The 27,109-nt window shown below is 37.1% G+C and overlaps 1 protein-coding gene across 19 annotated transcripts in view; it reads right to left on the reverse strand.

Annotated features, from left to right (window-relative positions):
• LOC120511946 (aminopeptidase O (putative)) overlaps positions 1-27,109 on the reverse strand; it is a 211,283-nt gene that overhangs the window by 42,461 nt on the left and 141,713 nt on the right. The window lies entirely within an intron of this gene.

Raw genomic sequence — 27,109 nt, forward strand, 5'->3', positions numbered from 1 at the left:
CAGTAGTCCACAATTAGCTTATATTTGAACAATGCTCAAATGTATGTTTACCTTATTACAAAAGGCAGATAGAAGTACTCTTCACTGAAATGCATTTACTACCCAATAAAAAAGTAGGAAGAAAACAATATTGGAAAGAAAGTAAAGCATGGAGACTACATGCTCAAATCAAATCTCTGCATTTTTCCACATAAACTCTGATGCTAATTTTCCAGCTATATTAGCTTACCCCTACAATTTCATAATTAAATTATATAATGTGACACTTCAAAAAGCACATTAGGTAAACATCACAGATACTTTAATTCAGTGTAAGAAAGCTTGGCCATGTATTTAAAATTAGTTGCTGTTCCTAATACACTGGTACTCCGAAAAAAAAATGCTGCAGTGAATCTAACTATAAATCAAATTTCCCCAATTGTACATATTTAACAAATACATAGAAAAACTCCTATGCAGCACATTTTTAAATACAGGTTACTCCTTGAACGGAGTAACAAGAAATTACTGTTCAGATGTCTAAAAACTACTTTTTTTTTTGCACATTTGCAGCTTCATCACAACTTGCAAACTAACTGGGTTTTGCAGAGCAAACTAGCAGGAACCAACGTAAAACACTAATATAATTTTGCACTACTTTTCTGACAAGTATGCATGCAATACTATGCTGTTACTGGGCAAACTGTAAATCCATACAAACACTTTAAGAACATACAATACTGGATTTTAATCAAAACATATTGAATGGATACTTCCAACAGCTGATGAATTCTGACGGAACAGACTTGACTAAACTGACTTCAGGCTAAAACTTTGGAAGAGGACATCAGAGAACCATCTTGTAACAACAAAGTTAAAGAAAAAGAAATAATTAAAAATACGTGACAAGTTATTTCTGACAGTATTAACATCAAAAAAGTTTTTGTTATGAACACTAACAGTGACTTTATTTTTTGTTGCACTGTGTGGACTATCTACACCAGACTTGTTCACAGTTTTTAGAAACTAGGGAATCTGAGCTGCAACTGCCTTGCTTTGCACTAGCTTTCTATGTTAAGCATTTCAGACGTAACAAACTCAATTTTAGCAGCAGAACTTGTTGAGACAAAATTCCCACAGATTTCAGTATAACTCATCGGCAAAGATTGCAGGGTGGAGCACACAACACCTTCTGAGTAATCATTTTAAAATACACACACTGTGATAATATAAATTTATTTTGACATTTTATATTCTTTGGTTAACTTTAAACTTTCAGTGCAATGCTGAAACACAAAGACATTAAAAAGCATAACATAAAGCATAGTGCTTCAGGGAACAGACTTGCTCAAATCTGGCAGAGGTTGAAGTCAATACATTACAATCTCCCAAACACCTTGTTCATGGATTTTATTATTGATGACATCTGCACACTGTGTCAATTCTTATTTGGCAATACCAACTATATTGGTATAGGTCAAACTAATTTTATATATAGGAATAAAAAGGTTTCAAAATAATATATATGTGTAGAGCAGCACAAAATTATGTAACCTACATGCAAATAAAGTGATGAAATTCAGTAGTTATATTTTCCAACTGCAACACGAAAGGTTATTTGAAATCAGCAGGAAGCTGTTATGGAATCTAAACCAAGAAAGCATGTAACCAGTGCACAAGAAGCATGTATTATCAAAGCATTTTCTGACATATGTTTTGATCACTGGAGATTTGCCAAAAAAACTGTTCTAGTAAATTGGCTTTAGATGTCTCTAAATGCTTTAGAGAAGTTATTTGTGGCCATGAAGGTAAATAGACAAATGCGAAGCCTTGACTTCAGCAACTGGAAACAGCAAGATTTGCATGAGGAAACCTTGAAAATAGGAACTTTGAAAGGCTTAAAAATTACATCTCAGCTCTAGCCAAAATGTAATGTACTGTTACAATAAGTTGTTGCATTAAGAAAAGTAGAGGTTTTTATTTATACACACACTTTGAGGCCAGTCCTGACACCTTTACATAGCCATATCTCCAATATTTTTACTTGTACAGCAGTGGCAAAATGGCATCTTCTCCTCTTTTTGTAGTATTCATTAGTGGAATCAGGAGCAAATGCAGACAGACAGAGAAGCCTGTAAGCTGTGTCAATCTTGGTTGATTTGAAGGAAATATGTTCACAGTGTCTATTCTATGTATTTCCAGATTTGTAAAAGGATAAATGTACTTCTGGCATATGATCTTGTATGCCAAAAAAGATTTATCAAACGGGAGAGAGAGGCTTAACTATTTGTAGCTTCTTTCTGAAGAAAGACAACCAACCAAACGATAGCTAGATGAAATTAGCTTATTTGCCTTCGTTCAGCCCCTCCTGGAAAAGCCATCCCTAAGGCAAAAGCTGCCCTCACAACTATCAGCACTGAAAGACACGGGATTGAATGAGTGTGGAAATCGAATTACACCTTCCCTCCCTGTAGGTGGTCCTTATGGATGAGTGTACCGGATAGAAGTCGGCACAACTCCTGTCCATGATGCATCTGTTCCCTGGACACAATCCTTCAGACTGCATCTTTCTCAGTATGATGCTATTCAAGGAGATAAAAACCATTTTTAAAAAAGTCTCTCTTTGAAGCAGCAATTTAAGATAAACATCTATTTGCAACAGACATTTGCAATAGGAACTCACATTGCAGGCTCCTACTAATCAGATTTGTGCATGATTTTGTTTCCACTCGGGAAGCTCAAATTAATTTAGCTGTTCCTGAACAGTGTTCCTACAGAAACATAAAGTATCCAGTAGCTCACAACTACAATTCCTAGCTCTACAGCCACATTTGCTACACAGGGTATACTGAAAAATTGTTTAGGTTAGGAATTTGTAGTATTACACACTGTTAACTAATTACATTCTGTTTTTAGACCTGTGTAGAAACTGAGAAGTGGAAGAATTCAGATCCTCATGTGTGCCAAATTACCAATTTTGAGAAAATATCTGGTGTATTCCCCACATTGATGACTCTGCCATTAATGCACCCTAACACTGAGAAGTCTGATGTGTTTTCCACTATTGTCTGCTTTCAAGTTCTACATTTAATAGCAGTGACAATAAATATACTAATAATTAATACATTATTATTGCTATTATAATTCTATGAACTTGCAATCCAGGACTACTTTTAAAAGTAGTAGTTGGTAATTCCTCTTGTGCATAGATTTTATTTTGTGAGTAACAACAGATAGCACAGAAACTATGATCAAAAATGTCAAAATAGATAATCTCAGAGGCACAAACTGAAGTCTCACAATGTTTTTCAGAGACTTTCAAAACAGTTTTTTAATAAAGGCCCTTCTTCCCTTCAGCTGTTCCATAATTACATGGAGGACTCCTTTAAGACAACTAGAAAATCAAGACACATGACTGTTGAATTTCCTAATTCTAGGACATACACTATTCCTTTCAAAATGGAAGGTAAATACTGACATCCAAATTTAAACAATGAATTAAGATAGTCAGAATCACTGATCGAGGGATTTCTAAATATATTAATAACTCAATTCAGAGGGCCACGTCTCTCTTTTTGCTTCCCACTTTGCTATACACTTGAGGTATCCCGATATAACCCACAAACTAACAGTCTACTAGCAGGATACCAAGAGATGCTTTGTTCTTATGCAAAAATTCATGGCATCGCTAGTGCATTATTAGCACTCTCTTTTCAAGGAAAAACAACTAGATATTTCCATCACTTTGAGAAAAACAGCCATGAGGAATGCCCAAGTACCCTTACCATAATTGCCATCCTGAACTGAATTGCTCGCTGTTTCTAGACATCAAAGTTCTCCTGACTGCACAAGAGAAGTGAGTTGTTTCATTTAAACTCACAAACTGCTATCTATAGATGCAAAGCAATGCCACCACACACACACACACACTCCTGACCCCCACTCCCTGCTCTCATGTTCTTCACAGCTTTCTCTTTAAAACAAAAATTTAACACACAGCTCAAGAAGTACTGTAAGATGAAACTGGCTGCACTCCTAGAAATAAAAAATTAAAAGTTTGAGTAGAAACTGGCATCTCCCTGTAAATTACAGTTTAACCCCCCTACAACAAACAGGAAAAGGTACTATTACCTCATGTCTGAAAATTCAGAGAATATTTTAATTCATGAAAAATATATCTTGCAAGTGGCAAGAACTAAAATTACTTCCTCTGCTTATTACACAGTAATCAAGATATCCAGGTATCTTTTTAACCTGTGCCTTCCTGGAAGTAGTGCATTTTTCCTTTTATCAAGGAAAGAAAACATTGTCTTGGCGTAGATAATATTACTAACACAAAAACATGTTCAACAAGACAGGACTGGACACTGTTTTTACAGAGGCATGCTATAGCAGTTTCCAGTGTGATCCCAAAGAGTTCCTGATTTCCAATTAACACAGCTAAACAAATTTGTGCAACTAGGTAAAAAAGTTGTATCCTATATGCTTTTAACTTGTATTTTCACAGAAGTAACTTTATTTGCAAGCAAGAGATCCAGGATTTATTCACTGCAAATCTCAGTGAGTCATTTAATCCCATGACAATCACATCATCCTTCAGATCACTCATGTGGCCATGACTGTAAATGCAGTGTTTGTGGCCAGACCAGAACACAGACACAATTAAAGGAACTATGTAAGAATGGCCCCACCAGGACAACTTTACAAGCTGCGCCTATAAAGACAGACTACTGCTTCCATGGCTATGGCTTTCTCTCTTCTCAAGTTATATCAGCCTTCATAACACCTGAAGTTAACAAAAGCTTCCTTCTCAGAAAAATAAACCACAATAATCCCAACATCTGCTCAAAAGAAATTATCGTGTTGCTTTATGTCACAGCAAAACTATTTTATTTCTAAGACAACAAGGAGCCACAGAAACCTTCTGCGCAATGGAAACATACAGTCAGATCCTTTTTTTGCACTGCATTACTCTGATGAAGTGAAGGAAGGGTTTCTGCTCTTGGAAGCCTGTTTACAGGAGAGCTGGCACAGCCACGTACAACCTGCCCCCAGGGAATCTTCCTTCAACAAGCATAATCTGGTGCACAGTATTGACAGTTTGGGCAAAGCCTCAGTCCTAATTTCAAGTTTAAAACTAAATCTAGTCCCGAGTGGAAATTAAAACCTCTCTGCTCTGGCTTGGCTTGATCTAACATTTTTGTGGCTTAACAAATCAGTAATGTAAATTCATTAAGCCCATTAAGACACAAGTTTGCAGCAAATAGATAAATGCAAGTGTAGGAAGCACAGACACTCTTTATCTAGTTGAAGATGTCGCTTCCATGGTAGAAGGGTGTACTAGATGACATTTAATGGTCTCCTCCAACACAAACCATTTGATGATTCCATGATTTTTCTAAGTATCATGAACATTACTTAGCACTGTGTTTTAACTCCAACGTTGGTACTCTAGCCCACTGAGTACCACATTCTAGCTCCCTTTTGTTGCAGCAGCATATTCACCAGAAATAGAAAGCACAATTACGGTTAGGCCACATTAACTTGCTGAAATTAGGCTCAAAAGCATCTTTTCTTGGATGACTTCTCGTATGAGTCAGCAGCCAGATATGTAGGTATTAATTTAGCAACTAAATCACTCCAGAAGATGTGAAACAAAGTCCCTGATTTCTGTTAGCTCAGGCTCAGCTGCTCTTCCCGTTACTTCTGAGCTGCATAGCACAGATCACAAAGCCAGAGCAGGTTCTTTAGATGTGGTCATTCCTCTCTACAGTCCTTTCAAGCCACCACTGAATATGGATATGTTGAGCATGGATATGTTCTATTGAACATGAATATGACTAAACTGATGTATCCATGTAAAGACAACCAAACAAAAGCTACATATATAAATTCATTCACAAAATAGATTCATATAATGAACCTTAAAGAACATCTAGCCCTTAATGCCTTGTGTGATGGGCAGAGACACCTCTCACTAGACTAGGGCTGCTCAGAGCTCCATCCAACCTGGTCTTGAACACATCCTTCCTGGGCAATCTGCTCCACTGTCTCATCACCGTCACAGCAAAGAATTTCTTCCTGCTATCTAACCTGATTTTCCCCTCTTTCAATTTGTATCCATTACTCCTTGTAATAATTTGTAATCTTATAATTTTACATCTCTCAAATACAAATCATTCATGCTACATTACACAACTATGCCCTCAGAACATTCCACATTTAGCAAACAGGACTATTTAAGGGATTGTAGATTCAGAAATGCATTGATACATCCAAATATGATCAACAGTAGTCAAAAGGACAGAAATGTTACTTTCTACATGTGTGTTAGGTTGAGGGAAAAACCTGAAACACCTAACAGTTTTAACCTGGAATCTGAAAAGTATAACCACAGTGTTCCCTTATTTTGCAACATAATGAGACTATTCTGTGTGGTATTACTTACTTCTAATGAAATACATATGATATTGAAACCAGGAATACTTATTTCTGTTTCTGAAATAGAAGTCTGCTCCTTAGCTCAACAATCTCATTATGATTGAGAAGAACTCTTTCAGGTATGTCTACACCTCAGAGTCTGAAGAGGCTGTAACCTTTATATTTTATATATATATATATATATATATATATATATATAAATATAAAATATATTATATATTATATATAATGTGTTGATATTTATATTTTATGTGATGATAACACTGCAAGACTTTAAAAAAAGAGTTTAAAAATACAAGCAAATCAGGAGCTAAATAAGATATTTTTAAATATTCAGTAATGTTCTTCCATGACTTATTTCAGGTTGACTACTGACCTTGTCATGGTGCTCAAAGACTTAGGGAGAAACTTGAAAGAAAAGACAGAAACAAAGAGATTTCATTTCAGATTTGCCTCTGAAGGTAAATTTGCCTCTCCTTTTCCTTAAATAAACCCTGGCTGCAAACTAGAAACATAATTTTTAATACTTCTTGAAAGTAGCCAGAAATAAATTTAGCTTCATGTTTATGTGGTGGGAAGAGAGAAAAAGAAATACTGAGAGCTACTAAGACTGCCAATAAAACTTTGAAGCTATGGAAACTTTATAATTCTGACTAAATCCAGTTTGGCCATTCAGTAGCTAATAGCAACTACTGTTTGTTTGAATCAGCTGTAAAAAAGCAGTGGTCTGGCCCATTGCAACTGTCACTTTCACAAAAAAATAATGAAGAGGTTACTTATATTTTCATACTGACCAGTCTAAAAGAACAACATTCACTTCATGCTGCAGATGGGGCATCTCATGAAGGGGCAACATGAGGCCAACACAAATGCAGTTGCATCCCACAGTTATGTTGTCATATCTCAGTGACAACCAAACAACCAGTGTGAATCATCAAGCTCTTGAAGTTCTGGGTGAGCACAAGGACCAACTCCACTACTGCTATAAATGCTGTCTCCTTGCCTTCCTGAAATAGCCATAGGACATGGTGAAGCTTGTGTCCCAGTAACAGCTGGGACTGTGAAAATGAGATCCTTCTAATGAGAGTGAAATGCAGCAGCATTTTTGGTTTGATTTGTATGTAAAGGATTAAGAGTTTAGGGAATACACAAGTGATTTTGGAATTATTTAAAAGTATTCACATCTTCTCGAAGTAGTAAAGTAGTATTTTGAAAGTTGATAAACACAGCCCTCTCCTCTTCATTTCTAGAATAAAATTACTGTATCTAAAGTTATACTCAACTATCTAGGAAAGTTGAAGGCCCCTCCTGACAACTTTACAGCACAGGACTGCTTAGACAGGATGACTTAAATAAGACAGCACCAAAATCACGAAGTTCTAAGTTTATACTAATTTCAGATTTTGGAAATAGAAAAAGATTCATGCATAAAGCAAACCATACTCTCCTCTCCTCCCATTCCAAAGGGACACAGCAACAAAACCAGCAAGAAACAAGTTTGTTTTAGTCGACTATGGTGCATAATCCGAGCACTATATTTCATTTAAAAACCAGCAAGTTTTGATACATAATGCAGTCAAGTGTCCATAAAACTCATGCAACAAAGCACATTCAAGAACACAAGGAGACAGTAATTTCTAGTGTCAACCTGGACTCTACTAACCACTGCAGATGCAAAAGGCTCCACTGTTAACTCTCTTGGGCCACCAGTGTTTTCATGGGGTAATATTTCAGGTGCAACACCCTGCATATCATCAAAATCAAATCCCTTTTCTCAAGCAGAAAATAATTTCACAGAAGTTCTATTTACCTGCCACTACCTTACCACTGGGATAGTCATAGTTAAATGTTTCACAGTGTCAACTGAAGACAGCAGAGAACAAGTTAGGCTTCTGTCCTCAGAAGGGACATATTCAGAAGGGAAAAAAAAATTAATCCCTCCATTATAAAGAAAAAGTCCACGAGACTGGTTGGGGAAATCCTGGTGTGCTCTGTAAGCCCAAGAAACACTGAAAAAACCCCCAACCCACCTTTCTTTTTTTTGTGTCGTTTTTATTGGTTGGGGTTTTTCGGTTTTTTGGTTTTGACAGAGCACGAGAAGACCAAAACCAAACTGACGGGAGTCCTACATTTGTAGCAGGAAGAGCTCTAAAGTATGGAATAAAATGGAAGTTGTTTCTCAAAGTCATTGGTGATACTAGCGTCATGGGCATAAAATTGCATTTTGTGTCAGTAACGTAGAAGGGAACAAAGAAATAATTAGTAATGGATCTTCATGCTTTGACATCAAAACAGAGCTGGAACTATGAAACACTGCTTAACAGTTAAGCTCTGGACAGGATGTTTTCCAGTGCTTAAACTCAAAAGATTCATATTCAAAGGACATATTCCACACTCTTTTACAGACATTCTCTATGCAAAAAGAGGTTTGAAATAATACACACTAGCCAAACCATAACAGTTACATAAGGGGAAAAAAAAAGCCATGGAATAAGGCAGGTAATATTGTGCTGTTCAGCCTGTGGGGCAAAGACACAAGCCATTAAAACACAGTGGCTATCTAACATGAACAACTAAACCATAAAAAACTTAGGCATTTTAAAAAATCCTAGGACCACACTTGCGAAGTGATCAGTAACAAAACTACAAATTTTTTTTCCTTTTACCTTCATAGAACACTATCACATGAATAAAGGTCATGGATCATTCATCTACAACGAAGATGAATTTCCAGACGGCATCACTACTCACTGACTGCCTGTGTCACTGAGGATCTGTTATGTTTTGTCATGGCAGAAGGTATACACCTAAAAAGAGTAAATTAAAATACCGAGTTGAACATCCTTTGATCAGACTGAACTCACTGCTTCATCACAGATCCTTCACCAAAGTGCTCTGACACTAATGCAAAAAGCATTACAGATAGTTAAATAGTTGCGTGGTTTGCAAAAAAAAAAAAAAGCTCTCAAAGCAAGAAAATATTGCTCTCTTGGTACGTTTCCTGTTAATAGAACAAAGCCCTTCTTCCAGAATTTAACTTAGATGTAGTGTTTCCTTCTGGTTTCCCTTCTGGTTTTGCCTTAAAGAAACCAGCTAAGAATGCATATAGGGACAATGGTGACGTATACAATGCTGCTGCCATTAACCCTCACCTAAGTACTACCAAATATACTGCCTTGGAGATGCTGAGGTTGCATTGTACACCTCTCAGGAGAACACACCCCAATGGTGCAGGCAGGTGCAGACCCCTGGACACCACTCCTGAGAGCACCACTGCTCCACTTCAGTTCAGGCATTCACTGAGGCCACAGGAAAGCTGTCGTCTAATCCTGTCCTAGGCCATCAGAATTGAAGTATAATTTTTTTCTGCATTTTTCCACTCATTTTAATTTCCGTACCCACCCACCCCAGTAAGCTCTGTCTAAAATCAAAGTTCCAAACCAAAGTATTCAGCAGAAGTTTTGACATTTCCCCCAGAGCTTTGTGCTCTGAGCCTTACTACTCAAAATATATGCTAACTATTCTTGAGCATATTAGCACCATACATTGAGGGGTAATCTAAATCCCTCCCACAGTATGAATTACATATAGTTTTATTTATGTTCCAACTTGCAGGATGGACATGAGCTGACACAGATTTCGCATGTGCCACAGCAATACCATTTTGCTAGGCACCAGCCAAATTTTACCACAGAGATCACTGGCTGTTGATTGCAGGTGAAGAGATTCTGAAGTTTTTTCTGCTGAATATCAAAGTCCCTGACATCTTGCAACTGGATGAAGTTTTAGTAAACAGAAACACTGCTTTAGGGTGAAACAAAGAGTTTTGTTTGTCTAGATGCATCAGTTAATGTCCAGACCACAGCACAAACAGACTTTTTAGGCATACTCTAGATATTTATATGAAACAAATAAAAGGTTAGCTTAGATGCCAAAAAAGCTGCCAGGAAAGCCAAAGAATGGTGAAAGGAACTACAATTAACAATGACTGTTCTTTGCAGGAGGGATAAAGGGATAATGACAAGGCCATGCAACTTCTAAGCAACACACTTTGTTTCAAGAAAGTACATGCCTGAGCTTAAGACATGATGTGAACATTGAGTATATTTAAATACCTACTTGTCTTATGGGAAGTACTCATGTATTAAAATGCTCAGGACTGTACTTTATTTCTACCTAACCCCCAAATCCTTTCCAGGGCTAAAATCAATGTCACATGGAAAATGAATACAGCAGATACTTTTTAAAATAAGGTCTATAAATAAATCAATGGTTATCTGCATTTTCTGCCCTTTTTTTCTTCTTAGGAAATCACTGTTTCACAAGGAAACATTTTATGATGAGTACAGAGTATTGATCTACTCTATAGGCTCAGCTGGACATTGCCTTCACCTCCCACCAGCTGAAGAATTAAGAACAGATTCTCAGTGCGTGAAAAACTTTGGATTACCTGACCACAAAAGGAAACACTGACACCACTGCTACTGCTGTCAGGCTAAGCAATGTTTCCCAATGCACACTTGCAATACTGGCTATAAATCTGGCATCAATCCAAAACCAACATGCTTAGGATGTAGTGAAATAGGTATACTGCAGAGGGGTATGTTGTGAAATGTCTTAATGAGGACTGTAATATTTCTTTCCTGCTGAAACTTTTCAGAAATTAAGAAAGACCTATATTAACATCTCCTATCTTAAAGCTTATATTTTGAAGTAGTTTAATTGTGATATTCAAAAGCAGCTCACATGAGAGTCTTTCATATTAGATATGTAACTTTGAAGAAAAAAAATTCTTCACATCTGATCAGTACAAATTCTAAGATGGTCACTGCAAAGCCGAGTGAGGAAAGGCATATGCATCCCTGTAGAAAATACAATGGCACAGTCTCACTTCTAAAATCACAGCTATCCCATCACAGTATTTTACAACACCAAATAAAAAGTTATCTGTTACTCTATCTAATGGGTCTCTCCACCAGATAGTTCAGGCTTCTCTCACAACCCCCACCAGAGATCCAACTAATCTTCAGACAATCACTTGAACATATTCATCAGGAATTGAGAAAATATTTTTTAAAAAATTTAAAGATTTCTTTTCTTCTATGTATTTTAATTTTAGAGGCTATTACAGATCACTTCTTGTGATATGGAAAATACTGCCAAACTAACTGGCCAAAGCTGAAAATCTTCCAGTGCAGGGTGCATCACACCACCACATACAATAGCTCTTACAACAGATGCAGCTACTCCATAAAACAGCACCAGGCATTACCAAGATTCTTCCTGCACTCCTGCAGAAGCACTGTCTCCCCTCATTTGCAAGAAGGGGAATAATCTATGGCCTCTTTTTCCCCTACTGACTTTAGAAATCAGAGCCTGGTTTTTGAAAGATACACCTTCATCAGCTAATGTTGTTCACAGGGTGTAAAATAAAACAAAGACCACCATGATTGCACAATTTCTTGGCCTGCAAAGCAATAAAGCATTCTGCACTCACAACCTACCAGCCGACATCACTACAGGGTGCTTCTGTGATGAATGCAAGATTGATTTAAAGTACCCATTCTTCACATCCTATGAGCATATTACAAGGGAGAAAAATATGAGGACAGAGAGGCAAAGAGACAAAAAAAGTAAGAAAGAGAACAAAAGAAAAGGGCCAGCAGAAACAAATAGAGGGACAGATCATGACTGCAAACCCCAAATCTTTGTTATGTTTCTGTGCCTATCAGATCCCCAGAGAATGAAAGGACTGGAGAAGAGATGTAACACCGCCTTTCTGATGCTCCTTTTTCCCAATAAAGACTTTATTGGTTCATATCATGGAAGACCACAGTGAGGGCTGGGGGAGGTAATGAAATAACTTATTTCTCCAAATTCTGTAAGGAAACTTGGAAGGACAATTCATACTCATGAAAGAATGGCCTGTAAGCTCTGAGAATTCTGTAAGTTTGCTAAGATGGAAAATACCACAAAAAAATTACCCACAGGGCAGGTAAGAGAATGAGTTCAGCTTACTTAAATGGCCACTGATCTACTTTTACTGACAGCTGCTGCATCCATGATAGCCAGACGAGCCTCTCGAAGGGGAAAACTTTCAAAGTTATGATGCATGTAGACACATAGCACCCATATGCATATATGTACCTTGCAGCAAAATACTTAGAGAAATACAGTGTTTTTCTTCCTTATCTATAAGATGCCAGAGAAAGGTGTGAATCAGCACCAGAAAATCTTGGAACGGAGTTAATGCAATTAACAACCATGAGAATGAAAATTTTTCCATCCTTTAAGGCTGTGCAAAAAGTCAAGCAGAACCTGCTTCACTGGCCACTATACTTTCAGGTGGAACAAGAGAGATCTTCACAACTTGCTCTGCCCACACAGGCAATGCAAGACTTCTGCACTGCTGCTACAATGGGATGTCAGTTGTTTCATCCAAAGTTGCTAAGAATATTGTCTTGGCTCTGTCTCTTCTTTTCCATCATATGCCAAAGTTCATGGCAGGGAAAGAGAGATTAATTTCTGTTAATTAATCTTATTAAATTTTAATAATTAACAGAAATATTCCTGTCTCATCAGGCTTCTGAGGAAATTAAGTAAAATATTCACCTGCACAGTGTTTTTTAGCTATACATCAGCAAACTAGGTGAATCAGAAATAAACTGAAATGTAAATGATTTCAGTTTACTTTATGGCAAGTTAAAAAAAATTGGTCCTTCATTAAGAAGTATAATTCATCTTATCTAATGATGCACACAGCACATTTGATTACTGCCAACTACTAGACTATGAGAGAAACAATCTGGGATGAATTTCCACCTGTATTTTAAATTGGTTTGTAAAGCAGTCTGAAAAAAATACTTATGTCTAGTTAATAGTATAATGCACATGCACTCTGTGGGAGAGGCCAAGCAGCCTCTAAAGTTGGCTTAGTCCAGCTTTGGAGACAGCAAGCATGACTATTAAAAGAACTGGACAACCTGAGTGGAGTTCATCACTAACTTTGTCTAAATGAATATAGCAGTCAGTGTAAGTTAACTTTGAGGAAAACAAAAGATAAAACCAGTCTTTTTCAAAATGTTGAAAGAACAGCCTGCACACCTCTGATATGACTTTCCTTAAGACTTATTCACAAATAAAAACTAGGAAATATATAGTGTCAGATTTTGTAGTCTTTTCAATCCCCTCACAAGATATTTCAACAGTTAGCCCTAGAGCTTACTTAATCTAAAAACCTCATCTGAATGTATTTATTACCTTTGCATTTGTCCTATCATACACACTTTTGCCTGATCACATTATGCTATCCTATTTGAAAGTGTGAAAAAGCAAGATCCATCAGGAAATCTTGTTCATGCCACACTGCAGTGAAACAAGAGCACCAAGTGCCTAACATGACAACAAATACAACTGTATGTCCCCCTTATACAGCTGGGCATGCAGTAATTGCAATGCAATACAAACCATGGTTATAACACCAAGAATTTTGAATGATCTTCAGTAGTCCTCTTTGAAACAAGTTCTTTATTTTTATGCTCATGTAAGTAATTCCTGAAAAAGTACTACAAAGTGTAGGAGAGAATGGATAGATCTTCAAGGCTGGAAGATAAAACCAGTTAATGTATGGCCAGCCAGCCCAATCAGTGGCAGAGGTCTACACATCATACACTGGAAATCGAGTGTGGAGCACACTGTTTATGTTGAGTCATTTGTAGAAAACCTAAGGGGAATTAGTTTGCCTCAAGGCATTCAGTTCATCAGCATCAAAAGGAGAAACTGACTTACACATCCTGTTTCCTGCTTATGAGTTGCACCCAGCATCCTACTTGTCCCTTTGACACTGCTGTCTGAGAATGATACAAGGTCACACAAGCCAGAGCTTTATTCCACCACAATGAAGCATCATGCAGCCAGACTGTGTTGTCCCCAGAAGCAACAGAATCTATGAAGACCATGTTTCCCCTCAATGAGGTTGATTGTCAACTCTGGAGTTTATTTAGAAACTTCTGGGATCTTTTTACAGAGAGAGATCCCCTGTGTCTAACAAATCACAAGCTCTATTTCAATGTCATTATTTACTCACTCTCCTTCCTCTATCTGGCTAGTGTTTACTAGTTGTCTTTGACATCTGCCTTTCTCCCACATCTGATTAAAACAAGTGAGATTACAAGAGAAAACACATGTGGGTAAACACATATACATTAAAATTAGATTTATGTGAGCATATGTTATAGGAAACAAGACTAAAATAATCTTGATTCTTTCAGGAGGTGAAAGACAGCATCCATAAAATCTCTGAGGAGCAACTATTAATACCACAATATCACAAGGCCTGTCCCTGCAGTTACCAAAGGAATTTCCTGGAAGCTGATCAGCTTTCTTCCTCTTCTCTGAAATCAGATGGGAATGTCCTTGAAGCAAATATAGCACTGTAGGAAATTATAACTAAGGAAAAGAGTAAAGGGTAAGAAAGAATGGCATACAATTTAGATAAAAACTTTAGTCTAAGTGACCTACATTGCCACTCAAAGCAACATAGTGGTAGAAGACTCAACTTTCATATCTAACCTCTTCTCTGGTAGCTGTGCTAAAAAAGTGTGATCACAGCCCAGGCCCTGGACTTTAGCAGAAAGGAGAGAAAAACCTGTGTGGCTTCTCAAGTGTAACTGCTCAAGTCAACTGAAGTACAAACTACCACATTTCTACGCCTTAGAGGATCTTAGGTTAAAGAATTCAGCCTAGCCTGAACATAGACAGCAACTCCAAGGGCTGTAAGATCATGCCTTGACATCATGTATTGTACCTGCCTGTGCCATCCTGCCTGTAAAAGAGAGGAATACACAATGTGGAGAATTATCTGGCAGTTAGTATTCAGCAGCTCAAAAAAAGAGAATTTGAATAAGTCACCCTGAATAACAAGATTACTACACAATGAATGCAAATCTTTCTAATAAGTAAGTAATTAAAAAAAAAAAAATCCTCAAAACCCCAGAAAACCTCTGTGAACAAAAAACCCTAAGACCTATCCATTAGTAATATACAAATGAGATTGTACTAGGTCAAATTAAAAAAAAATACTAATATGTCAGCATGTATTAACAGTTTTAGAGGAACTAAGTCCTTTTAGATTTCATTCTCTATGAACTAGGTAAAAATCTTGGCTAACAGTCAGTGGGGAAACATCAGTGAACAGAGATATTTGTAGAGTGGATCTGTCAGGACATGCACACAACTCTTAGATTCAGGAGTGGGAAGCCTCGCACAACTCTTACACAGAGCTGCCTACTTCACTGAGGACCATCATCCAGTTAAGGATGCAGAAAACCCATAGTTTCCCCTCCCAAGCCTACACAGAGCTGCACTGTTTCATCTGGAAAAGGAGAAGTCCAGAGAAATCTCCAAGACACCCAGGAAAGTTCCTTCATTGTACAGAACAACAGCCATGACAAAATAAACATGATGGCAGAAGAACTCTGAGTCACTGGCTGAACAGTCAGCAGAAGAAAACTTGTTTAAAAAACATCTTCACATCAAATTTTATTTTTGTGAAAGCGAAGTACTGACCATATCTGTAAAGAACTATGAAAAGCAATGCAAGTCACTAAGCATTCCTATTCCTCCAGCCATGCTGTGGTAACGTGGCTGGACAAACACACCCTCTGTTATTCTTCACTAATCTCTCTAAACTGATCTTTCTGAGATCACTAAATGAAGTGGTAATTCCACAGCTGCACTGTGGAAAAAGATCCAGATACTGCTGGGTGCAGCCATTCTGTCTATACATACTCTGCAGTGTCTCAGGACAATTTACATTCCTTACACCTAACTCACTGTGATTTGAAAGGCACAAACACTGAACCTACAGTGAACTACTGGAGAGGCTCAGTGACTTCTCTATTTATGCATCTGAATTTCTCTAAAAAGTAAAACAATAGCTAATGTATCTGGACATTAAATTACTTTTTCAGTACCTTTTAAAACAGATAATTATTTGTCCTGCCACTGTAGTGTGAACACTTTATATATAGGTGAACTAGAACAAGCACAAAACTATTGAGCTTTTCCATAAGCTGTTTTAGAGTTCTGCATTGCTTTATGCTTTAAACTGGTATAAACTTCATGTAACCTGCATTCTTCAGGTTACATGAAGTTTATACCAGTTCAGATTTTCATTAGAGAAAATATATGTAATGGTGTTTATTTTAAACTAGCATAGATTTATTCCAAGCATACAGTTAGCTTTTTGTTATATGGAGTACTGCATTCTAGTTTCATTCTAGCTTATAAAACATGGAACCACTGAAGTTAAATACAGCATGGGAGTTAAAAAAAAAAGGGCTTTACTCAAAACATAGAGTACCTCTCCATCACAGCTGACATACGTGTTTTACTCAGGTCCTCAAGTTTAAATTCCAAACTCAAAAGTAAACTTAAACAACAAAAAATAATTTAAAAGAACAGATCTGCTAACCTTAATTCAGTGGCTTAATTCCCAGAACAGTAATTGTGTGTATGCCACATTTGTAAAAATTTCTACTAATTTCAGCTAAGTCTGAACTCTTCAATCCTTTGGTCTTTCACCCCACTTGACAAACTGCAGACTTGTGGACATGGGCATCACATTCCTGTGATGAGCCTGCTGAAGGACTGAACTCTCTGAATAGCACATTGCTACAGAACTACATTGCTTAGAAATTGGCCCAGTATTAAAGTGTCTAACTGACCAATAAAAGGCAAAATATGGTTTGGACTAGAAAATCTGCTTTTACTCTTTTGGAAGCTCTGTTTCACAGAAACAGAGCAGTCTTTGCTGCACCTGTGTGTAGAAACCTGGTATGCACAAAAATGAGAAGAGAGATAGAGCTTCTGACCCAAAAAACCAGAATTTTTTGAATCTTGAATAGATTATGGTTTATGGTTTTAGCCATCCTCTTCTTCTTTTCATAAAGGTCATTATTTTCAAACAAAGTAAGTATCTACTAATGTTTAAGCAGGAGTGATCCAAGCTGCCCATTAAAATACAACCAAGTTACTATCAATCCACGACAGATGAGTGCCTCCTAATTTTCTATGAAAACTTACCATCAGTAATGTGTACTGATGATTGACAATACAGTATTTGTAGCTTTTCACTGCACAGAAGATAAGAAAACTTCAGTTTTGTGATAGCTTGTGGCCAGAACACATGAAAGAGCACACTTTTCAATTTTTCTTAGAGTCTCACCCTGCAGTCATGATCAGTCAACCTGATCACTTCAGAGCAGATAATTGGTAACAGAGGGATTCAAAAACATAATTTATACCTATTTTACATGCCAGCTCCAGTCTTTTAGCATTAGTTGCAGTGAAGAGCTTCAACACAATCCATGCTGCATGACATTGGCAGAGCATCCTCTGAAGAATTACTTGTTCAAAGCAAAAGGGATCAGACAAGGAGATCATGGCAGGCTGGCTCTTGTATAGCTTCAGAGTCAGCAAAGAGAAATGCAGACGATGCCCACACCCTCCACATAGCCTCATGCACCTAAGGACCTGGCCTTCTACTTGGTGACTAATGTTTAAATCATCTGAGCAGTGGGATGCCTCCTCACACTCTAGAGAAAAGGTATGCTTCGCCCCTAGCATACCTTTGCAGAAAAAGGAAGCAGGCTGTGAAAGTGAAGCTCTGCCTACACCCAGGCATGTGAACCCCAACAGGCAGGGAGTCAGGACAGCTGGTGAGGACATCAGGTGGGGAGGAAGGAAGCCTTTTGTGGGTGTCAAGTACATTTGCTGTAGACCAGCCCACCTTTTCAAAATCTAATCCACATCCTCTCCTGTCACAAACCCAAATGTGTTTGGTCTTCTGCAAACCTAACTTTGCTGAGATATTGATGGCACAGAAAGATGATTCTTGAAGAGGACCAAGAAAGGACTTAACAGGAATTAATCACACTTTACCAACAAGGTCAAAAAAGCAGCACTATCAAATTTCTTTTTAAAACCACCTCTTTCAAACTAAAAAATAAATTGTAATGAAACCAATTAAAAGTGTAGAGTTATATTTCTTAAAACACAGCATTTCTTTATCATTTTGAGAGAAGGGGAGAAAGCCAAATCATATGTACACACACACTACATCCTGTGCCTTATTTAAGGACATAAATAAGATCTCAAGAGGAAGCTTCCCCTAGTCTGAGGAGCCGTCAAAACTTGATAAGAGCTTTTTGTCAATCCCATTTCTCTCTATAGATACATTTATCATATGATAAGCTCTTCCAACATTTTGCCTTCACGTACACATTTTATCTTCTCAAACAATAGCTTCAGACTTGTATTTTTCCACTATAAACTGACACGAACCTAAAGCCTTCCCCATAACTATTCAAGGGCATGTAGGCACAAAAAAAATATTGTCCTCTCAAGCAGACTGGGTGTGGTATTTGAATGTTGTACATTCCTTCAGTTAATTGAACATTATATCTCTCTTTTCAAAGGTTCAGTAAACAAATGGCTTGGCAAAAAGGTACTGAGATATTTGAAATAGGTACTCCTGGCTTATAACTTTTATTTCAAATATGCCATTAATACATATGCTGATACACAATAGAATTTCTGGTGCTGTAAGAAAACATTTTCCTTTAAAAAGAAGAGGAAGAAAATTCAGAAAGTAAGGCACAAGCAAAAACCTAAGAACTTAGCAGTGAGCCAAAATGACAATCTGTATGTACATATTTAGTACACAAGCCCAACATTCTATTTTTAACTCTTATTTTGATACATTCACAGATTTTTCCCCTCAAAACTTAGGGCAGTCTGCTTTTCAGTTGAAAGAGATGAAAATTTCGAGGGCAACAGAAAAGGACACAATAGAGTAGGTTAATTTCAACTAAGTGCAGTTGGCACGGCTGACCACATTTCACAACAATATGAATGCAAATAATATATTTGCATATGGCAATAATGAGAGCCCCATGTGTTGCAGCTCTCCAGAGCCAGCCCGATTCTCTCATAAGCCATCACATGATAGGCAGGGATTGTAAGCACAAAATATTCTCTGAGCTAAAATGTCAGCCAGTCTGGTCCACGCTTCAAACTGTAGGAATATTCAACCGCCTATTGTGCTGAAGAAGATGTTTCCTTAATAGTTTTACTGTAAATGGTCAAGGAGGAATGCACTCCATGATGCACAGAATGCTCACTGTATCCTTTTGCCTGGGCAGCACAGTCCATCTCCTGTCATTCTTGGTTTGTTAATCCATTTGGTACAAGTTGTTTAGGAACTTGGAATAAATACTCACACCCTACTTCTGATTTAATATCAGATAAAAAAAATAACACTACTATTAAAAAGAAATTGAAAAGCTCCACTGGCTACAACTGGACGCAAAACTGAAGCTTTACAGAAAGGATGTGCCAAAACAGAGCAGGAGTGGTGTATGTGCTGTTCCTTGGAGATACCAATTCATTTCTTCATGTTACTCCTTAATGGGTAGCTCATTCCTTCCGTGAGCTACCATGTTCATGTGAGCACATTAAACAGGACTCTTATTCACAGTCACGAGGCTCCTCACTGCTCTCTGATGTCAGCACAGAAGGTCAGCTGCATAAATACCAGGCAGCCAAAGCTGCACTGTTATGACCAGACATCCTGTTTGCTGTGAATTCTATTTTTAATATTTTATGATGTTAATAATGGGAACTCCCAGTTTAACCAGTTAGCTTTCTGTTATAATTCATCCTGCACTTAATCAAAACCCACTTTATCGGAGATTGAAGTATACACAGTCTATTTTTTGGTGTCAGCTTTAAGCTGTCTTTTCCCCCCACACTCCTTGCTTCTGCCTTTCAGGAGATTTTAAGATTTTTCAGGAGCAAAGATTTTTGTTTTTCTGCTTTTGTTTTTCTGAAGTTTTTGTAAAGACTTCAAAAAACACACTGTTACCTAATCTTAAAGCAGTAGTCAAAAAACATCTTAATATTTTGCTTCTGCATGGGAGCCAAGACATTAGAAAAAAAACCACAAAACACAAAACATTTTATGTAGAAATTTTCTTGAACTAGCCAAGAGGCTGTGAAGGCTGGGAATTCCTGTGCACCTTCAACACCAGTAGGGTGTTCCATCTGTGACAAAGTGAAAATAGCTACATGAGATTTCATTCATATTTGAGCTAAAATGAATCCATCACATTCTTAATATAATTTAAATTTTAGCATTTTCTACACATCCAAAAATGCTTCATCACATTAAAACAGGCATAGTTACAAAGAATCAGGTCTCTGCAGTTTATATTATATGACATTATCTTCCACAAGAACAGATGCATAATGGTACAAAAAAAAAAAAAAAAAAGTGCATCTGTAGTAAATGAAAAAGTGCAGTAAATTTAAATTATCTGTAGTAAATTAAAAAGTAAAAATTATTCCTTTTTTTCACAAGCACACCAGAAACACCTGAGCATAAAAGAAGTTTATACCAGGTAAAACACAGCTACTCATTACAGTAATACATCTATAAACACTCCCTGGTTGGAAATGGATTTTCACTCTTATTGTAGCCTTTTTTTGCAAAGTGATGTACAAGGTTGCTTAAACTCAAGTCTTCCCTAAAAAATAAAGAGGAAAATGATAAGGAACCAATGTGTAAATGCAGACAGATGGGATATGATGCATGACAGGAAAGGAAAATAAAAGGATTGCATTTGCAAGGTGGAGAGCCTGATTTCATGATTATGTCCCTATCTTTCATTTCCCTCTAAGCACCCAGTGATGCTAATCCTGACACAAGCAAGTGATTAATCCAGCAGGAACCATGAAGAAGACTAAAGTGTAGATAGATAATTGCCAGAATTTTTAACACTGTTTTCCCTAATCACACATGACTCTAAACTTATCAAAGACACAGCCATTTTCAAAGCATAGCACAATTTTGAATTGAAAAAAAAAAGTGACATTTGAGGAGTGATTTCAATGTTTAATAGATTTCTGCCTGGAATAGCATGGGACAACCTTTATGCCATGATTCTCATTCATGATATGACCCAAAATATTAGCAAAAATATTGGCAGCAACCTGCCTGTCACAAAGAGTAACAGCGATATAGAAATAAATAAAGCCATGGAAATTAATAACAAGTACTTTTGGTCATTGCCACATCACAGAAGATGTTTGCCAAAGTATGTTAAAGTAGTGCAAAAACACAACTGAACAAAACTGGAAAAAACCAAAACCAAACCCCAAAACATTGTCTGGCTGAAATACATGGAATAGTTGCTTTTTTTTTTTTTTAATAAAATAAGAGAAGCCCTTCTTTGAAGTGAAATCCTCAAACAAGGATAACTTGCATGAAGAAGTTTCAGGGAGAGGTGTTTTTTTTTATTTTAAACATATCAAGGCCACCTTTTTATCTATGTCCCTTTGAATCATATAAGAGCCCTTTGTATCCTGGATATATTTTTTGACCAATTATTTGCATCCTTGTTGCCCATTTTGGTAGTCATGCGCTTCAAAAAAACTTCACAAATAATGCTTGTGTTGTAACCACGCCTAATTTAATACGAAAGTCAGAATTTCAGCTCAAACCCTCAGGGAAATTCAGCCGGATTTACTGTAAATCTTTGCCAGTACCTTGGAAAGAGTCCACATAACAAAACACCCACCCCATCCACTCTTAACTAAGCCAAGATGGCAACAAATTCAATAAACTGGAAAAAGAAAAGGCACTTGCACTATAAGCTAGCTTCCAGAACAGGATGGACATTCCCTTCATATATCTTTTAATTGCCATCCCCCAACTCCTAACATTGAAATCAAATGCAATCTAAGTAGACAAATTCTCCTTACCTGTAACTTTAAACAGCTTTGCTTCTGTGTCCTGTTCTGAAGTGCTTTACAGGCCACTAGTGGGGGTTGTTTGTACAACTCCCACAGAAACAGAACCCAGGAGTGGAAAATGTGTTTGCTAGGGAGGTTGAACACAAACCAAAAAGCCTGAACTTTAAGTTTCCTTCTACAGTTACAGAATCACAGATTACTGTGACGAAGGACCAAGTCCACAAGGACCAAGTCCAGCTCCTGGCCCTGCACAGCACCATCCCCAAGGGTCACACCATGTGCCCCATGACAACACTGTCCGAAGACTTCTTGAACTCTGCCAGGCTGGTGCTGTGACCACTTCCCTGGGGATCCTGTTCCAGTGCCCAGCCACTCTCTAGGTGAAGAACCTTTTTCTAATACTCAGCCTAAACCTCCCCCGAGACATTCGCTGGGGTCCTGTCACTGGTCACCACAGAGGAGAGATCAGTGCCTGCCCCTCCTCTTCCACCCATGAGGAAGTTGTAACTGCAGTGAAGGCTGTCCTCAGTCTCCTCTTTCTCCAGGCTGAACAGACCAAGTAGCCTCAGCTGTCCCTTGTATAGCAAAACCCCCAGCACTGGGGGTGAGGCCACTCCAGCTCAGAGCAGAGCAGGACAATCCCTCATCTTGCCCAGCTGGCAATGCTGTGCCTGATGCACCCCAGGGTAGCCTCCTGCCCAACCTATTCTTTCCTTTCTTCCTTTCCAATGCTTACCTAGATCTCCTCAGACAACATATGAATAGCAATGAGCATTGTGAAATCTCAAGGATATTATTTGTGTTGATAATAATTGGCCACTTCACATATTGTGACTCAGAAATTTATTAAAATTTTAAATATAATTAGAATCACAATAATGAAAGTGATGGTATATTGATCCATCTTTTCCAATTCTCCAGTTTTTCCTCTGTGTAATTAGTACTGAGCTATTCTGTTGGGAGGTTTATTTTCTATCTGCAAATGAGTAATCTAGAGGTCATGTTTCAGCATCCATAATCAGATTTTTATAAATTTTAACAGATATTCACGATGGTTTTGGCCAAGTAAAACTCACTAGTCTTCAAAAGTAACTTTTCCATAGCAGATTTTCTGAGTCACAAGGGATTCTGTCATGAAAAGACATTTTTTATAACACTTTATCATTTGGCTTATTCTAAGTTTTGATGGTAATAGAAACATTCAGATCAAGATGACTCAAGATAAGCTGAAAAGCCCTAGCTTTCCACTGATGAAAGAAATATACTAAAACACTGAGTACCATATGATTTAGACACCATCACACTGTATTGCACCACAGATGCAGAAGTATGATAGAGAAAAGCTTATGAGTAGCCCAAAGAACACAGTTCCCTTAGTTTAAAACATCAGTCTTGCTCTAACACCCTCAATGACAAAAACTCCATGAACTCTCACATTTACCAAACTCAGTATGTTTTACAAATACTTAGTGTCACAAGTATCACAGAATCACTGACTCCTAACTGCTCAACCATCTTTCTGTCACAGCAAATATGATGGCATAAAGACAACACAATTATATCTTAGTGTCACAAGTAACAAAACACTTAAATAAGAATATTTTTAGTTTACAAAGATGCAGAGTTTGAAATTACTTACTTTTCTACATAGCACAGCTCATTTATGTGATAGAAGAAAGGATAGAATATTCTGTAATTCAGCAGCCTATGCATGGTTAAGACATCTCTGTACAAGTTTCATGCATTTTAAGGCTGTAAATGGAATGAGGAGCAATGGTAGGTGCTAGAGAAACACACTGATGCACTCAATTTCTTTTTATTTTAGAAAAATGGGGACATCAACTAAAACAGCAGCAGCTCCATGATGAAAGTGTAAAGATGCACTGCGACAATAGCTCACTTCTCAGATGATGTGTAAATAGAAAATAAGCAGGATATAAGCTAAGAAGAAAACCAGAATCACTGACTCCTAACTGCTCAACCATCTTTCTGTCACAGCAAATATGATGGCATAAAGACAACACAATTATAGAGCTAGGAAGTGATCGTTTACACACATGCAAACTAGAGAGCAATAAATCAAAACACTTTGTGATTTAGGCACACTATGAGAAGAATCATGGATACATTGGGTAGCACTTTCTTCTATACCCAAGCAGTTAACAAATGAAAAGTTTCTGAGTACTTTATTTTAAAAAACAACAACAACAAGAAAACAAACAAACAAAAAAAACCCCAAAACAAACAAACAAAAAAACCCACAAAAAAATTCAACACAGGCATCAAAATGAAACAAAAAATTTCAAACGCATGTCACTATTGAAGAGTAAACAGTACTGCTTTCAGCCCTAGCCAAGGGATTACCGTTACATAGGGAAATCAAGGCTGACTTTTAAAAATCTAAAAATAATTCTAAGAATGCTTCCCATCTCTATGCTCTGGACAAGAGAAAACAAATGAAGAGACTTAGTCTCTGCATGCCATCTAGGTCATTGGTATTGCACAACCTTCCTCTCAAAAACACTTCAAACAAATTCCTATATGGGATATTCACACGCTTTAACCGATTAAAAACAAGTGCAAGATATGAAATACCTTCTGGAAGTACAAAATGGGTTGTTTTCAGAAAAAATCCCCGTCTTTCTGATAAAGTAAAAGAGAATCTGATAGTCTGACCAGATACTTTCTATTAAATACAACTTGTTAAATATTTACTCACATGCCACTTTATACCAGAAGGCGAGATAGCTGCACAAGACATTTACATAGGACACTTAACTGCACTTCTGTCTCATACAAGTAGTGAAGCAACACATATCACTAGAATAAATACACCTCTGTAGCAAAGGGCTATGTATGCTATTTTCTTTATCATAGGTTCCAACTCTGTACTACCTCCAAGTTAATAAAACAGGAACAGACTTGTCATCATACCTCTTTCTGTGCTGTGAAGACACAACACACAGGAACACTTCTGACTTCGGCTCCAACACCTTATCACACTATTCCTGAAAGTTTTACAATCAAAAATTTTTGCACTGAAAAAGCCCATAAGTTAGCAAGTTTTTATTACTTATTTTTTCTCCCTGTGCATTAAAGGTTACAGGCTGCACACTCCCATTCAAGCAGTCAAAGACAAAAAGCTAAACAGTTGTCCATTAAGTCATTATTATTTAAAACAGACTCAAAGCCAACACATATATTGATACTTACAATAGAAAATCACGGTAGCCGAAATTCATTACTAGAAAATATGTTCTATTACAATATAAATATTGATAAGATGAATTCTCCCATGCTCAAGATCATCTTTTCAATTGCATTGCTATATGCACTGGTCCTTCCATAGTACTGGGGAAGTGAAGTCACAGCACTAGCTATGACTGCAGGTTAAAATATCACCAACCTGCATGTATTTTGGTGCAGAGAGGACTAACTGCTTCATGGATGAATGCATGGCTCAATTCTTATCTGTAATATAGACAGCCTTCAACTTAAGGTTTGTGTTGAGCCACAAAACTTGACTTCATTTCATTGCCATTCCCAACTTTCTTAGGTATCTGCAGACAAGCTATCTATTATTTGCATGTTTTGGATTATGATCTGTAAAATCAAGATAAACATTATTATTTCAGTTTTGAAGGACAGAGAATTTTAGGAGATATTATGTGGTTTTGAGGTATCTCACACCATGTAACAAGGTCCTTATATAAAAAGTACTTGGCACTTTAGTTGAAGACATTTAGTAAACACTGAGTTGCATAAAAACTATCCTCACACTACTAGGTAGTATCTTTTGAGTTATCTTAAATTTCTCAGTTGCTTTTATGCAGCTCTGAGCTGCTGTAAAATTAGAAGCAATGCATATAGTACAAACAAGCATTTTGTCATCAGGTACATCTCCTCTCCTCTACTGATAAATGAACATAACAGCTTTTCAAGTAAGCAACATTTTAATTCCTTTAAAAATAATATGGATGTTATAAAATAAGGGTGGGTATTAAAACAAAAGTATGGTATATTAATTGTATTGACAATCAAGAGATTCAAAATGCACCTTCCTTTCACATATTCCCATCTATGAAACCAGGTAAGTTGAAACCAGTCTCCCTGACTTCCCAAGCCCTTCAAGCAATCACTTGTCCTAAATATGAACACATATGCTGCTTGTGTTCCACAACAGACAAAAGTCACATTTTTTACTTCCTTCTGGAAGCATTTGTAAACCTAAAAGGTTTACTCAGGGTAATATTTACTGTCAAAAAACAGGCCACATTTATCAAGCAACAATGAAGGTAAATTTGGGTGATAAACCAAGAATTCCATCTTGCATGAACTGGCATACACTCAGAAGGGAACCTACTTTTGCTTTAACAAGCAGTCTTTCTTCAACAAGCAAAACAGGAGTGAGAAAACTGCAGGACATAAAAGGAAACAGCTTTTGACAAATTGATTCTACAGTTATTGTCTCTCAAACATTATCTGCCCTCTGCCAAAGGTGTCATCTATGTAGTTCGTTTTAGATATATAGATAAATAGATATATTTTAAAATATTGACAAATACCCCCCAGTAAAAAACTCTCTGGGCAATTAGGAGATCAAATCTCCTCTTTGATGAGGAAGTGATCACTTGAAAAGTAAATCGTGGGGATGAATGACTAAGGCCTGGTTCAATAAAGCATTTCATATAATAATATTTTCACCATGTTTGTCAGAAGTGCAGCCAAAACACAGAGAAACCAAGTTAAACAAAAACAAGACAACTATAATTACTGCATAACAGGCACTACATGTCATTTTTTTATTTGAAATAAACAGGATCTTGAGCATGAAAATGTTTAACACTTTCTAGCTGTACTTAATTTTATTTTG

This window comes from Passer montanus, unplaced genomic scaffold (genome assembly GCF_014805655.1).
Source record: "Passer montanus isolate IOZ18808 unplaced genomic scaffold, ASM1480565v1 scaffold7, whole genome shotgun sequence".
Lineage (NCBI taxonomy): Eukaryota > Metazoa > Chordata > Aves > Passeriformes > Passeridae > Passer > Passer montanus.